Here is a 14981-nt window from a genome sequence, read left to right on the forward strand (position 1 = left end):
TCATTGTTAGGTGCAAATGACATATTCTGTCGAGTTTTAGTTGATAATGGTTCTTCTTTAAACATAGTGACATAGGTGACCTTGAAGAAACTGCCAGTTGACAGTACACTCATGAGAAACTGATAGAGCATTGTCCGAGCTTTTAATGGAACCAAAAGAGAGGTGCTAGGAAAGATCGACATTCCTTTAACTATTGGTCCATCTACGTATGAGGTGGAGATCCTTGTGATGGATATCGTACCCACTTACAACTGATTACTGGGGAGGCCTTGGATTTACCATGTAGGGGCAGTTCCATCCACACTGTACCAAAAGTTAAAATTTGTAATCGAGGGGAAGCTGATATGTGTTAATGCTGATAAATGTATCATCGCTTCTGTCTCCACCACTGCTCTGTATGTTGAAGTGGATGAGAAAGTTATTGAGTGCTCTTTTAGATCATTGGAGTTTGTTAATGTCACATTCGTGGCCGAAGGCAAGAAGATACCCAAGCCTAGACTGTCAAATTGCACTAGAATAGAGCTCAAGCTGGCCTTAGGGAGAGGAGCAAAGGCCAGAAGAGAGTTAGGAAGTCACTTACAGGGACCGGTTAATCCATTTTTCCCCACCACTAAGAGAGATCGCTTTAGCTTGGGATATCAGCTGACTCTAAGGGAGAAACTGAGAGGAATCAAGAAGAACCAAGAAATGAGGAAAGCAAGGCTAGCTGGAGAAGATCTCAGCTGGATGCAAATGACTTTCCCACCGTTGCGTAATACTTTTGTGTCTAGAGGACATATGTTCCAAGGAAGTCATCGAGACAAGGAGTTGATTGTTAAGAATGCCTTGAGAGAGTTGGGCATCAATGTCATATTGAACGATGAATATGAAAAAGTGAGAGCTATGAGCATCTACCCCGCAGTACCGGGCTTTATGTTGAATAATTGGACTGCAAAGGAATTACCTGTAGTTTTCAAGTCTTTTTTAGAGTAATACGCGTGAACTTTCCCTATTGGTTATGCCCTGGGGCAATAGGTGACTTATGTAAAGGGTTAAGCTATATGTTTTTTCTTACTTTTAATGAAAGATGCATTCATATTAATTCAAAAATGGAAAACATTCTCCCATGCATTTTTTCATTCTTTGTTATATGTATGTATTATTCTTTCTATTTATCTTGATATGGATAAGATTCTTATGTATGACTATATGTATATATACTCTTGTTCGCTATTATTTCATGACCTTATATATCAATAACATGAATGCTGATGACACTGACCCAAAAATTGATTTCGAGCTGCCTATATGTCAAAGGGAAGTCGAGGATTGTGATGATGGTGAGGGATGTGATTTACTTTCTGAGTTGCTAAAAATGGTGAAAAGAGAGGATAAGAAGATTCTGCCTCATGATGAACTTACTGAGATCTTGAACTTGGGGTCAAATGAGGATAAGAAAGAAGTAAAGATTGACACTACTCTATCTGCTAAAGGGCTACAGAATTTGATTGAATTACTTCAAGAATACAAAGACATACTTTCTTGGTCATATGAAGACATGTCATGTTTGGATACATATTTAGTGGTACACAGATTGCCAATAAAGCCTGAATGTAAGCTTGTGTTGTCGGAACGGTCCTCGTAACTTTTTTAAGGCTTTTTTGGGGATCGATCTAACTTAATTTTGGAAAATATTGGGTTTTGAAATAAATACATAAATAGACCAATTTGGAGTCACCATCGACCTTTGGATTAGGTAGGTCGAATACCTAAAAATACCTTATAAAATAATTTTAAGAAAAACAATTTTAAAAGATAAAAAATAATATCATTTTGACTAGAGATTCATTTTGAAAATGGTTTGGGTGTAGATTTCGTGTGGGGAGGAATTAACACCCCACAACGTCTGAAATCGGTACCTAAATTATTATACGTCATCTAAATATTGAAATTGGAAAATTCGAATAACATTAAATTATGATCCTTTCTAAGAAAAATAAAGGGGTATTATATTGCATGAACAATTCTCTAAAGTACCTCCTTGTCAGTTAAGGGGGCATTTCCATGGATTCCCCATACAAAAGAATATTGCCCAAATACATATATTAATTATATAAAAAACAAATCCATTCAAATATATAAAAGGTTTTATTTTATTCGAATAATTCTTGGAAACACACTCCTTGTCAGTTAAGACATGTTTCTATAAATTCCTCGAGTAAAATAATATTTAAAAATATTATTTAGCAAGAAATTAACAAATATGTAAATGATGAATCAAAATAATAAAAACAATAACTCTAGGGATTAAACTATACAATCAACAAAAAATAAAGACAACCATTGCAAAGGAAAAAATAATAATAAATATTAAAATTTGAGGACTAAAATGTAAACCAAGAAAAAGTTATGGCCATAAACAAAAATATCACACAAGAAAGGTATTGGAATCTTAATTTGGTCATCTTCAATATCTAGGATTAAAATAAAAATCATTAAAATCTAAGGACTAAATAAGATATTTACCCAAAACACGTGTAAACATGGATAATGTCTAAAATAAAAATGGATTAAAGCTTGAGATCCAAATTAAAATAAATGAATCTTCAATTCAATGACCAAATTAAAATTTTAAAATTATAGCATCATATTCATAAATAAAATAACAACATAAATAATTAATCACTAAAAGGAAATAAAATAGAAATTAGCATGCAAAAATCGAAAATAAAAAATAAAGAAATGATATATGTGACCAACTAAAAAAAGTCCTAAAATAGAAGGGCTTATAGGTGATTAACCCATGAAATAGTGACTTAAATGTAAAAACAAGCTAAAGGTACAAGGACCTTAGCGTGATTTACCCCCAAATAATACATTAAATCCACCAGTGACCAAAACGCAAAAACGAGGCAAACATTAGGGGACTTAGAGCGATTTAACCCTAAAACTAGTGTTTAAAATATAAAAATGTGCTAAATGTTTAGGGGAATGAGAGAGATTTTTCCAAAATTAAAATATATCCTAATATTTATCAAAAAATCTAAACCTTATTTTCCCTGCTCATTTCTTCTTTCTTTTCCTCACTCTCTACATTCGGCGCCGCTCAAATCACACAGTCCAGCAATGGTAGCCACTAATTTGGTGGCCTTCACGCTCCGACCAGCGACCCTAGTGATCGAGGAAGGTCAAGCAAGGGCCTAAGAGACCGAAAGCTTATTCCTAATCTTTTTATTTTTCTCGACCAAGAACACCCACCCCCACAAACACCACGAGTCGGCCACAAGCACTTCCCGACCACCATTATTGGTGGTCAGACTACCAATACGAACCCCTATAACCCTCAAATTTTACCTCATTCAACTCTAAACTAAAAACGATACCTATTTCGATGAAAAACAAACACTTGGGCTAAGTTAAAAGTTTTCTTCTCTTTTTTGTTTGTTTTATTATTATTTAATTAACATGCTGTCGAGAAAAAAATATAATAATATGCAAAGCTAAAAAATACACGAAAAAATGAAGTATAACCTTAGTTGTGTTTTTATTTCCAATCATTTGTGTATATTGTTGCTCGATCGGGGCTCCTTCTTACATACTGTTATGGGTTTTTATAACCCTAGTTTACATGTAAAAATAACAAATTTATATTCTTTTGTTTTGTGATGATGGGATGAATCGAGACGTGGGTCATTGGTGGCCACAGGTGGAGCTGTTGGCGATGTGGAACATTTGGGACTACGGGTGTCGCAACTTAGCTAGAACGAGAAAGGGCAGTTGACTCCTACTGGAAGTTGTTGGAAGCCACAAGTAGAGGGATAGTTGGTGAGAAAGTTGTTGAAACGTGGAGCAAGGGAGTCCACGACTTGGTTGGACAGTTGGTGTGAGCGAAGAACCAACTGTCGTTGCTGGAAGCTGCTGGAACGTGGAGCTGCTGGCGGATGCTAATTGGATCAGGGAATCAGCTGGAGTGAGGTAAAAATGGTGATTATATGTGCAACAAAAGATGAGAAGGATGAGACCCGAGATACTGCTAAAAGTTAAAGATGAAGTGAATAACCAATTCGATGTCGAGTTTCTTAAAGTTGCCAACTACCCTGAGTGGGTGGCAAATATTGTCCAGTACCAAAGAATGATGGGAAAGTCCGTATGTGTATTGACTACAGAGATCTCAATAGAGCCGTTCCGAAGGATAATTTTCCTTTGCCACACATAGACACCTTGGTGGATAACACTGCTGGAAATTCCTTGTTCTCATTCATGGATGGTTTCTCCGGCTACAATCAAATTAAAATGCACCCTAAAGATATGGAGAAAACAACATTTTTCACTATGTGGGGACGTTTTGATGTAAAGTGATGTTGTTTGGGCTGAAGAACGCAGGAGCGACATATTAAAGGGTCATGGTAACGTTGCTTCACAACATGATGCATAAAGAAATAGAAGTTTTTATCAATGATATGATTATCAAAGCTAAGACAGAGGAAGAACACGTCGAGAATTTAAGAAAGCTTTTCCGAATGCTAAGGAAATACTAGCTGAAACTTAACCCAAGTAAGTGTACCTTTAGGGTGACATCTAGAAAACTCTTGGGGTTTATAGTGAGCAAAAAAGGAATTGAAATATATCCAGATAAAGTCAAATCCATTCAAGATTTACCACCCCTACGAACGCCAAAAGAGGTTTGAGGATTCTCGGAGACTAAATTATTTAGCTCTATTTATCTAGTAGTTGACTGAGAAATGTGATCCCATTTTCTGTCTTTTCTTCAAGAATAACTCAGGGGCATGGAGTGATGATTTCCAAGAAGCTTTTGAAGAAGTTAAGCTATTTTTGACAAGTACCCCAATCTTAGTACCACCTATCTCGTGCAAACCCTTAATTTTTTACTTGTCAGTTTGTGAAAACTCAATGGAGTGTGTATTAGGACAACATGACCAAACTGAGAAGAAAGAGAGGTTATTTACTATCTCAGTAAGAAGTTCACAGAATCCGAGGCCAGATACTCGCCAATCGAAAAATTGTGTTGTGCTTTAGTATAGGCTACCCGAAGGCTCAGGCAGTATATGTTATATCACACCACTTGGCTTATATCCAAACTAAATCCTTTGAAGTATCTGATGGGTGTACCTACACTATCTGTAAGATTAGCTTGTTAGCAGATCCTATTGTCAGAGTTTGATATCCAGTATGTACGCCAGAAAACGATTAAAGGGAGCGACATAGTAGAATTTATTGCAAGTAGGGCTTCTGAAGAATATGAGCTGCTGAGATTTGATTTCTCAGACGAATATCTAATGGATATTTTAGTGGAAAAGTAGTTACGTCCACCAGTAAACATTAGAAGATGAACTTTGATGGTGCTTCAAATTCCTTGGGGCATGGAATTGGGGCAATCTTAGTTTCACCAAATGAAGAGCATTATCCTTTCACCAGTCGGCTCAATTTTGATTGGTCAAACAACATGGCTGAGTATGAGGCTTGTGTTATGGGTCTTAGATCTTTCGTTGAATGTAAGGTAAAAATGATCAAGGTATATGGGGATTGTAACATCCTAAAACTAGAGCAAGTGACTAAAATGGAAGTTTTGAAAATTTGAAGTCTAATTTCGAAAGATATGAAAGTTTAGACTTAATAAGGAATATTTTGAGGACTATTTGGTAAATATATAATAAGTAAGGGTAAATTGGTCTTTGCAAAGAAAGATTTTTATTATCTCTTTATAAAAGAGACAAGATTTTTATTATCTCTTTATAAAAGAAATAACCACGTGTAAATGGGAAAAAAATTCTGGAGATATGGGGTTTAGTTTCTTCTTCTTTCCGTGTCTTCATGTATAAGGTGAGTTGTATTTAATTTGCTTGTTTCTTCAATCTTATGGTTTCTTTTGATTCTTCAGTGATAAGAAAGTGTAAGGGAAGAGTTATGGTGACCTAAAACTCCAAAATGAACAAGTTATAAGAGATTTAGAAAAAGGAATTCTTAAGTGAATTATTGAAATAGGAGTTAACAGAATTTGAAGTTAAATTTGACTTGTCAAAGGGTTAATTAAGAAGTTAGAGGTGATAGAATTGAATTAAGAACACATGGAAAATTTGATAAAATTCTTTGATTCAAGTATTGTGGTGAATTATGAGGGATAGTTAAGTGTTATAGTATTATAAGAAGGTTTAAATATGTATAGATGAGTTTTAAGGCATAAGGAGGGGTTAATAAGTAGAATTTGAGGTCAAAGTAAGAATTTTTCAGGCTCAAATGGAATTTCTGGGTTGTGTGCATCGATGTACTCTCAAATAAATGAACATCGAATGCAATTAGTTCATCGATGCATAAGGAGTGCATCGATGCACCCCCTTAAAAGGAAAACATCGAAGGTGATTTGTGTATCGATGCATGAGTAGTGCATCGATGCACATGTTAAGGGATGCATCGATACACTGTAGATTGTATCGATGCACTTCAATAGGAAATGGAATAAATCTTTCTTTTGGTTTAAGAAATGATAGATTAGAATACATCAATTGGATACTGATATGGATCCGTGTATGATTATGTAGATACCGAACTCGAAGAAGTTCCGGAATGATCATCAAATTAAGATTCGATCGAAATAAATGAAATCATAAAAGTGGATTGGAACTTAGTGAGGCCAAAGTGAGTGCATCTTATTGCATAGGATTATATGTAAATTGACTTGCGACAAGTCTATTCCGATAATATAGTACATGAAGTATGTGATTAATATGAAATATATGTATGCTTGATAGTATGATTGTATATGTGCTATGTGAATATAGGGTTATGGAATAAAGTATGTAATAATAAATGTTATTTGAGTTACTTAACAATAAGTCATAAGATTATATGCATAGGTAACATAAGTTATAAGATAAGAAAATATGTGTTTACATGTGTTTGCGGATATATATATATGAATAAGATATGATATATGCTTATGTAAAACCATGCAAAATGATATGAGAAGTGAACTACATGATTATATGATCATATGAGAATAAGATAAAGAGCCCTGTGATATATGACATTAGATATATGAAAGAGAAAGTATATGTGACAAGTGAAAGTGAATCATATGATTATATGAAGATGGGAAATGATATAAAGATATTGCCTATGTTATGTGTTATGAGATCTAGAGATATAGTTGGCATGCCAAGAGTCGAGGGTTTACGCAGTCCTTCGGGACACAATGGTCTTTCAGGACGTAATGGTCCTTCGGGACATTTCATAGTGGTCCTTCGGGACAAATTTCATAGCCCATAGTGGGACTCCATACGAGCTGTGGTGACAACATAGTGCACAACCTCAATAGACTTACATATCTATAGTTTTCAAAAGTGTACATGGGCTAAACAAGGATATAACAATAAATATATTACATGTGATGTATATGCTTTTGTGAGATGAATTGTATCATATGATTTAAATGATGATATGTGTATTGCATGGTTAAATGAGTCATGTTGGTTAAAATGTTAAGTACGAAATGATATGATTACAAGATATAAATAATAATTATATTGATAGTAAAGTAAGGTTAATGATGGAAAGAATGAATGATGTGTACATTTGATTACATGAAATGCTATATTGTTTTGTGTGATAGCATGATATGATATGTTCATGCATGATTAAGTAGTTAGAGTTACTTTTATGTGTTTAATGTCTCACTAAGTCATAGACTTAGTGTGTGAGTGTTTCACACGTAGGTTCCGGATAGTAATAAGAGAAGTTTAGAGGAGCAAGACATGCCAGATTCTCCTTTCCATAATTCAGATCAGAAATATGTTTAAATTATATATATTTTGTCATATGAAATATAGTTGGCATGTAAGATAAAATATTTGTACTGGATACGCTCTGACCAATTTGTAAAACCATACGTTTTATACAATAGAAATTATTTTGATTTTATTGGAAATGTCTAACTGAATTTCATTAGATTTTGTCAAAGTAAACGTTTTGAACGGGCAATGTGACACCTCAGACTCGTATTCGGGTCGGGTACGCGTTGGGGGTGTTACAGGGATTCAGCTCTGGTAATCTACAAACTCAGAGGAGAATGAGAGACAAAAGATACCAAGCTTGTAGAATATATAAATTTTTCATGGAACTTATCAAAGATTTTGAAGAAGTAACCTTCAATTACCTCCCCAGAGAAGAGAATCAAATTACAGATGTCTTGGCCACTTTGGCAGCAACATTCAAGGTAGACAAGCACTCGAATATGATGCCTATCTAAATGCAGGCTTATGAGTATCCAACCCATTACTTTAACATTGAAGAAGAAGATGGAAACCTCTGGTATTATGATATCTTACAATACATCAGATATCAGAGTTATCCCGAATAGGCGACCGAGAATGACAAGAGAACTATTAGAAGAATGGCATCAGGGTATGTGCTCGATGGTGAGATCCTATACAAGAAAAGCCCGGATCATGTCCTATTGAGGTGCGTGGACACCAAAGAAGCTAAAACAATTCTTGAAGAAGTGCATGAAGGAGTATGTGGTACCCATGCTAATGGACATGCAATGGCTAGACAAATTATGAGATATGTGTATTATTGGTCAACCATGGAAACTGACCAATTCAATTATGCCAAAAAATGTCACAAGTGTCAGATTTATGGAGACAGGCCCCTCCTTATCTGTTGCACGTGATGACAACTCCGTGACTATTCTCTATGTGGGGCATGGAAGGTATTGGACAAATTTCACCCAAGGCTTCAAATGGTTATCTCTTCATTTTGGTAGCAATAGACTACTTTACCAAATGGGTTGAAGTGGCTTCTTATGCAAACGTCATTCAGTCAAGAGTCTATAAATTCTTAAAAAAGGAAATCATCTGTCAATGTGGCTTACCAGAGAGGATTATATTCGACAATGCATTAAATCTAAACAGTAAGATTATGGACTCAGTCTGTGAGCACTTCAAAATAAAGCATTATAATTCCACCATTTATCGTTTGAAGATGAATGGGGCAGTAGAGACAGCTAATAAGAACATCAAGAGGCTTATAGAGAAGATGACTGAGACTTATAAGGACTGACATGAGAAATTGCCATTTGCTCTGTTAGCTTATCAAACTTCAGTGCAGACGTAGACTGGGGCAACTCCGTTTTCTTTAGCCTATAAGATGTAAGTTGTCCTACCTATTGAGGTAGAAATTCCATCACTTCGAGCTAAATGAGACAGAATGGGTACATCCAAATATGACTAATTAAATTTGATTGAAGAAAAGAGATTGAAAGCTATTTGTCATGGTCAGATGTACCAAAAGCGCATGATACGAGTACACGATAAGAAAATTCACCTCCGAGAGTTCCACGAATAAGATCTGGTGCTCAGAAGGATCGTACCTATTCAAAAAGACTTTTGAGGAAAATGGATGACAAATTGGGAAGTACCTTATGTTGTGAAGAAAGCCTTTTTCTGGAGGAGCCATGGTCTTTAATAAGATAGATGGGTCGGAATTACCCAACCCAATGAACTCTGATGCGGTTAAAAGATATTTTACCTGAGGAAAAAAGGGAAGAAGAGAAAAATAGAAAAGAAAAAAGAGAAAAAAATGAATAAAAGGAGGGTTCAAGATGAAAATCTGAAAAGGTCGTCTTGAAACTAAAGGAGGTCTCAAGTTAAAAACCAACAAAGGGTGGCTTGAGTGTCATTCAAATTCAAGATTCGTGCCTGGTGGAGGTCATAGATTCATTGTAAAGATTAAAAGGTATCTGGGTTGGGTAACAACATCAAGTGATGATCAGTGTTAAGACTTAAGATTAAAGAGTCTAGATTATAGCAACCAGGAAATAAATTGAGTGCATATAAGATTCAATATTGGTTGATGGCATCCAACATTGTGAAATTTAATAGTCTAGAAGGAACTTCACACCCTTACGCATTATCACGACTCTCGAGATCTGTTTAACAGAAGCTACACTTGAGTCACTCTGTGGCGTGCCAGTTCAAAAGCATTTGTACTATTGGTATTTGAGGATGCATACTTCATTTTCTTTTACTTTTTTCCAATTAAAAGTTTTCTATGTAGTTACTCAAAAACTCTTTACATTTATATAAATAAAAAGAGGTATTTTCTTGTTAATTCTCCTTTTGCAAGCATCTTACTTTCAAAATTAAAAAAATGTAGTTTAACTTGAAGTAAATGAGATCATTGCGTATTATTGTGCAAAAGGTTCTGGAAAAAAGAAAGTGTTCTGAAGCTAAAAATGGTTTTCACCTGTAAGCTTACATGATGGCGTGATACAAGAAACTAAAACCTTGGAGTACATAGAAAGTTTCAGCCATTTGAGGATGACTCAAAATATTTGTCATTAATCGAGTAGTTGGTCATGGGTACTAGCGGGTTTCAAAAAGGAAGAAAACAAAGATCATGTCTAACCAAAGAATATGGGATCAAGATCATCAGCTGGGGTGAATCGGTCGTGTTTCTGTGCCCAAGATGAAACCGAGTCACAAGACGGATAACGAGAGAGGGTTCTCATTCGAAAAAGAAAATACACTAAAATTGCGTCATTGTACACATTTTAGGCATAAATAGGATCATGACATTCATAAATGCATGATGAAAATTGTAATTAAGTATCTACATGTTTCCCAAAAGAAAGCCGAAGGTTGAAGATATTGAAACTTCAAGATAGGAGTAACCAATTCAAAATCTCGAAAAGATGGATGTTCAAATGACACTCGAATCAAGGCAGATTCTCATATTTGATGGCTGCAAGAGAAATTTATTTTCAAAGATTCTCTAAGATTCTTCTTCTTTCAGATTTGGTCTTCCTGAAGAGCAGCGAAGCAAATCAAGTTTGATTCAATCTTCCCTGAAGAACAGCGAAGTAGATCAAATTTTTTCTTGAGTCTGATCTCCCCTAAAGAGTAGCGGGGCAGATTCTTCTTTTTTTCAGATTTGGTCTTCCTGAAAAGCAACGAAGCAAATCAAGTTCGATTAATCTTCCCTGAAGAGCATCGAAGTGGATCAAAATTTTTCTTGAGCCCGATCTCCCCTAAAGAGTAGCGGAGCAAATTCTTATTCTTTAAGATTTGGTCTTCCTGAAGAGTAGCGAAGCAAATCAAGTTTGATTCAATATTCCTTGAAGAGCAGCGAAGTGGATCAAAATTGTTCTCGAGTCAGGTCTCTCCTATAGAGTAGCAGAGCATATTCTTATTCTTTCAGATTTGGTCTTCCTGAAGAGCAGCGAAGCAAATCAAGTTTGATTCAATCTTCCTTGAAGAGCAGCGAAGTAGATCAAAATTTTTCTCGAGTCTGATCTCCCGTAAAGAGTATCGGAGCAGATTATTCTTCTCTCAGATTTGGTCTACATGAGTAGTAACGAAGCAAATTAAGTTCGATTCAATCTTCCCTGAAGAACAATGAAGTGGATCAAAACTTTTCTTGAGTCTGATCTCCCCTAAAGAGTAGCGGAGCAGATTCTTCTTCTTTTAGATTTGGTCTTCCTGAAGAGCAGCGAAGCAAATTAAGTTCGATTCAATCTTCCCTGAAGAGTAGCAAAGTGGATCAAAATTTTTCTCGAGTCTGATCTCCTCTAAAGAGTAGCGGAGCAGAGTCTTCTTCTTTTAGATTTGGTCTTCCTGAATAGCAGCGAAACAAATCAACCTCAATTTAATTTCCCTATAGAACAGTGGAATGAGTCAATGTTTCTTGATCTGATCTACCCTGGATAAACAGTGGAGCAGATCTCTCATCAGATTTCAAAGCATGAACTCGACTCGACGAAAACTCTCTGTGTCTTCGTCTTTGTCCTATCCTTGTTAATACAAGAATGAGCCAAGAGGAGCAACTGTAGACAGTCGTTTTTATCCAAATCGAAATATTATAATTAATTTTTATTTTTATTTTTAGTTTCATTTTACTTTTACTTTTATTTATTTTTTTATTTTTATTTTTATTTTTATTTTATTTACATTGCAGGCCAATTACACAAGCCTGATTACAAAGGGTCATATGACATAAACCCGAAGTCCAAATGACCCATTGGCCCAGCAGAATTCGGCCCAAAACTCTAGCCCAACATAAAGATAATTAGGATTTGTTGAAACCCTAATTACTCACTGTTATCGCAGTCAATCCACTTCTCCCACCATCGTCACTGTTCCGACCGCTCGATCCCGTCATCCGACAACTACCATTCAACCATCCGGAAATCATCATCTTACATCAACATCAACAAAAAAATCAATCAAAAATCAGAAAACCCATTAGAAAATTCAAAAATATCTAAAAAAATCGGGGTAAATTAATATAGATGTAGGGGAAATCATTCCCCTCAGTTCTAGCTTCGGCCAAACACGTCAAGCATAAAACCAAAGACCAAAAGAGAGAAAGGGCATTCGGTTTTAAAAAATAGAGAGAGAAAGCTAGAAAAAAAGAACAAAAAAAATAGAGAAAAAAGAAAGAAAAAAAAGAAAAGCCTCACAATCGGAATCAACCCTCCTTGCCTCGCCGGAGTCGTAAGATTTTCAAGTGAAAAGAAATGTAGCTTTCCTTTTCTCCTTCGGGTTTGGGTTATTTGAAGGGGTTTTGGGTTTGGTTTATGTAGATGTGAGTTGTGGGGTTTTAGTTTAAAGCATTTAGGAGCCACCAGCTTCTAGTCGGGGCTAGTAGAAATGGTGGCCAGAGAAGAGGTTTATTTTCTCTCTCGGTTGAAAGGAAAAGATAGGAAAATGAATATGAGAGAAAGGGGAAGGGGGTCGAGCGGCTAAATAAAATAAAAGGGGTTTAGGTTTCCTCCAAAATCTATAATGGGGTTGATAACTCCGTAAAAAGACTATATTCTAGGTATTTTTACTTAAGTTATTGATTGTCTAAAAGCCATTGACATAGCATTTTAGCTGCATATAGTTGCATTTAGGACTTATTTTCATGTGGTGGATAAGTTTTATCGAGGAAAAGTTTATTTGATTAAACTGATGCTGCTGATGAGAAAGGTTGTTTCTTGATTGTGATGATGCAGGAAATGACTGAGGAAAAATTTATTTGCCAAGACAAATTAATTTACTAGGGCCATGGAACACATAAGACGAAGACAGTGAGGAACAAATTTTCCTTGCTAAGGCAAGATTTATCTTGCAAGTCTGACGCGGATCTGACGAACTGCTGACGTCACCTGCCAGCTGTCTAATTGACCTCACGTGCAAGCAAGCCCAAGATTCTGACAATATCCAACTGTCTTTCCATTTATAGCATGGAAAAGTCAACACGGGTATTTAAGGAACATTCAATAACACAAAACCCTAGGAATTCCCATTATAAATACTCAGCCACAGCCGCTAAAAAGAAGAAGCATAGGGGAGAATCATACAGAGAAAATACCCTAGGTTTGGAAAAAGGCGATCGCGGCGTCCTTTTTTCCACCGTCCCCACTTGTCCGTCCTTGGTGCCCTCCATAGCTAGGCTTCGAGAGAGGCTAGTGCGCTGGATCAGTCATGGTGGTGGTCTGATATCACGACAAAGCTCTGTTCTGGGAGTTTTTCTTCCTCTTGTTCTTCATGTTTTATTTTTCTAAGAGCTTGTACTTAATGAATATTTTTGGGATGATGTTAACCACACCATAAACTGTTTTATTTGACGTTGGGAATGCTTGGATGATATTTTATTTTACCGTTAATGAATGATTAAGTATGTTTTGTTAAGTGTTATTTTGTTCACTGTTTTAACCTTTTTCCTTGACACTGTAAGAGCTTCGAAAGATAGCCTGGTGCCTAGGCGAAACATTTATAGACCTTGTAAGAGCTTTCGAGAGATTGTCGTTTTTCTAGAAATAGATTCTTAGATTCGAGAGAATTAAGATAGATCTACGTGAGCAATGGAATAGATCCGGGATGGTGATGTTCTAACATGCTTGCCTTATAGATAAGGAGAGGGTTTCAATCGACTAAAAGGGATAAACGCTTGAGTAGGATACACAACGACTATAGTTCACGCTGAGGGGTATTATCGCAACAACAGTCTGACAAACCAAGGGTTGTAACTCACGCCGAGTAGTATTGCCATAGCAACTGTCTAAGAATACTCAGTAATCCTGTTGGGCAGCCTAAGCATATCATTCCAAATCATTCTTAGCATGAAATAACTTCTCGCCATAGAAAAACCAACCTAAGTGCCCCGTTAGAAGTCTGATTATGTGAGGTTTCCAGTTTATTTATAGAGTTTTGATAACTTTCACCTTGACAACTTTTATTTGTTTACCTTTGCATATTTTTCTTGTCTCGACAAAACTTTTCTGCTCACTTCACTTTACAATTTTTCTTGCTTCGGCCATACTTTTTTCCATCTGTTCATACCATTTGCCATTGCATATTTTCCTTGTTTATATCATTAGACTTATATACTTAGGATTAGTTAGTGACACTTATTCCTAGCTGTAGCAATCTTTTAAAAGTCCTCCAATCCCTATGGAGACGATAACTCACTCACTACTATATTACTTGCATCGATTGTGTATACTTGCACAGATTTGTTTGCCTTAGCATATGCATTTACAAGCGATCATGGGTATTTAAAGGGTTATGAAATGCTGCCGTTTTGGGTGGGTTAGGGTTTTACCAGTTTCACGCATGGGTAAACCACGTAGGGATCATCTCGGGTCTTAGAAAGTTTAATTTAGTCACTGAACAAGAGTTTTCAATTTTGTGTTTTAAGCTTTTTTATTGTGTTGTATTTATGTTATAGTCACTGTATGTATATTTGATGTTATTTGGATAAATTATTTGTATGAGTCTTCGAATCTATGAAGTTGTAATTTTAATCCATTGTAATATGTTATGAAAGTTTTTGATTTTGACCCTATGTTCAGTGCGTGTTACATTTTGGTACCATAAGCTATGCACTTTTGATCGCTTTAATTTTTGGCATGTAATATTGAATTATTTCATTTTGGTCCCAAACGTATGGGTTTATTACACTGTCAGTGCTTGTAATATTTGATTCTTGTATTATCTGCT

This window comes from Hibiscus syriacus, unplaced genomic scaffold (assembly GCF_006381635.1).
Source record: "Hibiscus syriacus cultivar Baekdansim isolate YM2019G1 unplaced genomic scaffold, ASM638163v2 tig00110318_pilon, whole genome shotgun sequence".
Classification (NCBI taxonomy): domain Eukaryota; kingdom Viridiplantae; phylum Streptophyta; class Magnoliopsida; order Malvales; family Malvaceae; genus Hibiscus; species Hibiscus syriacus.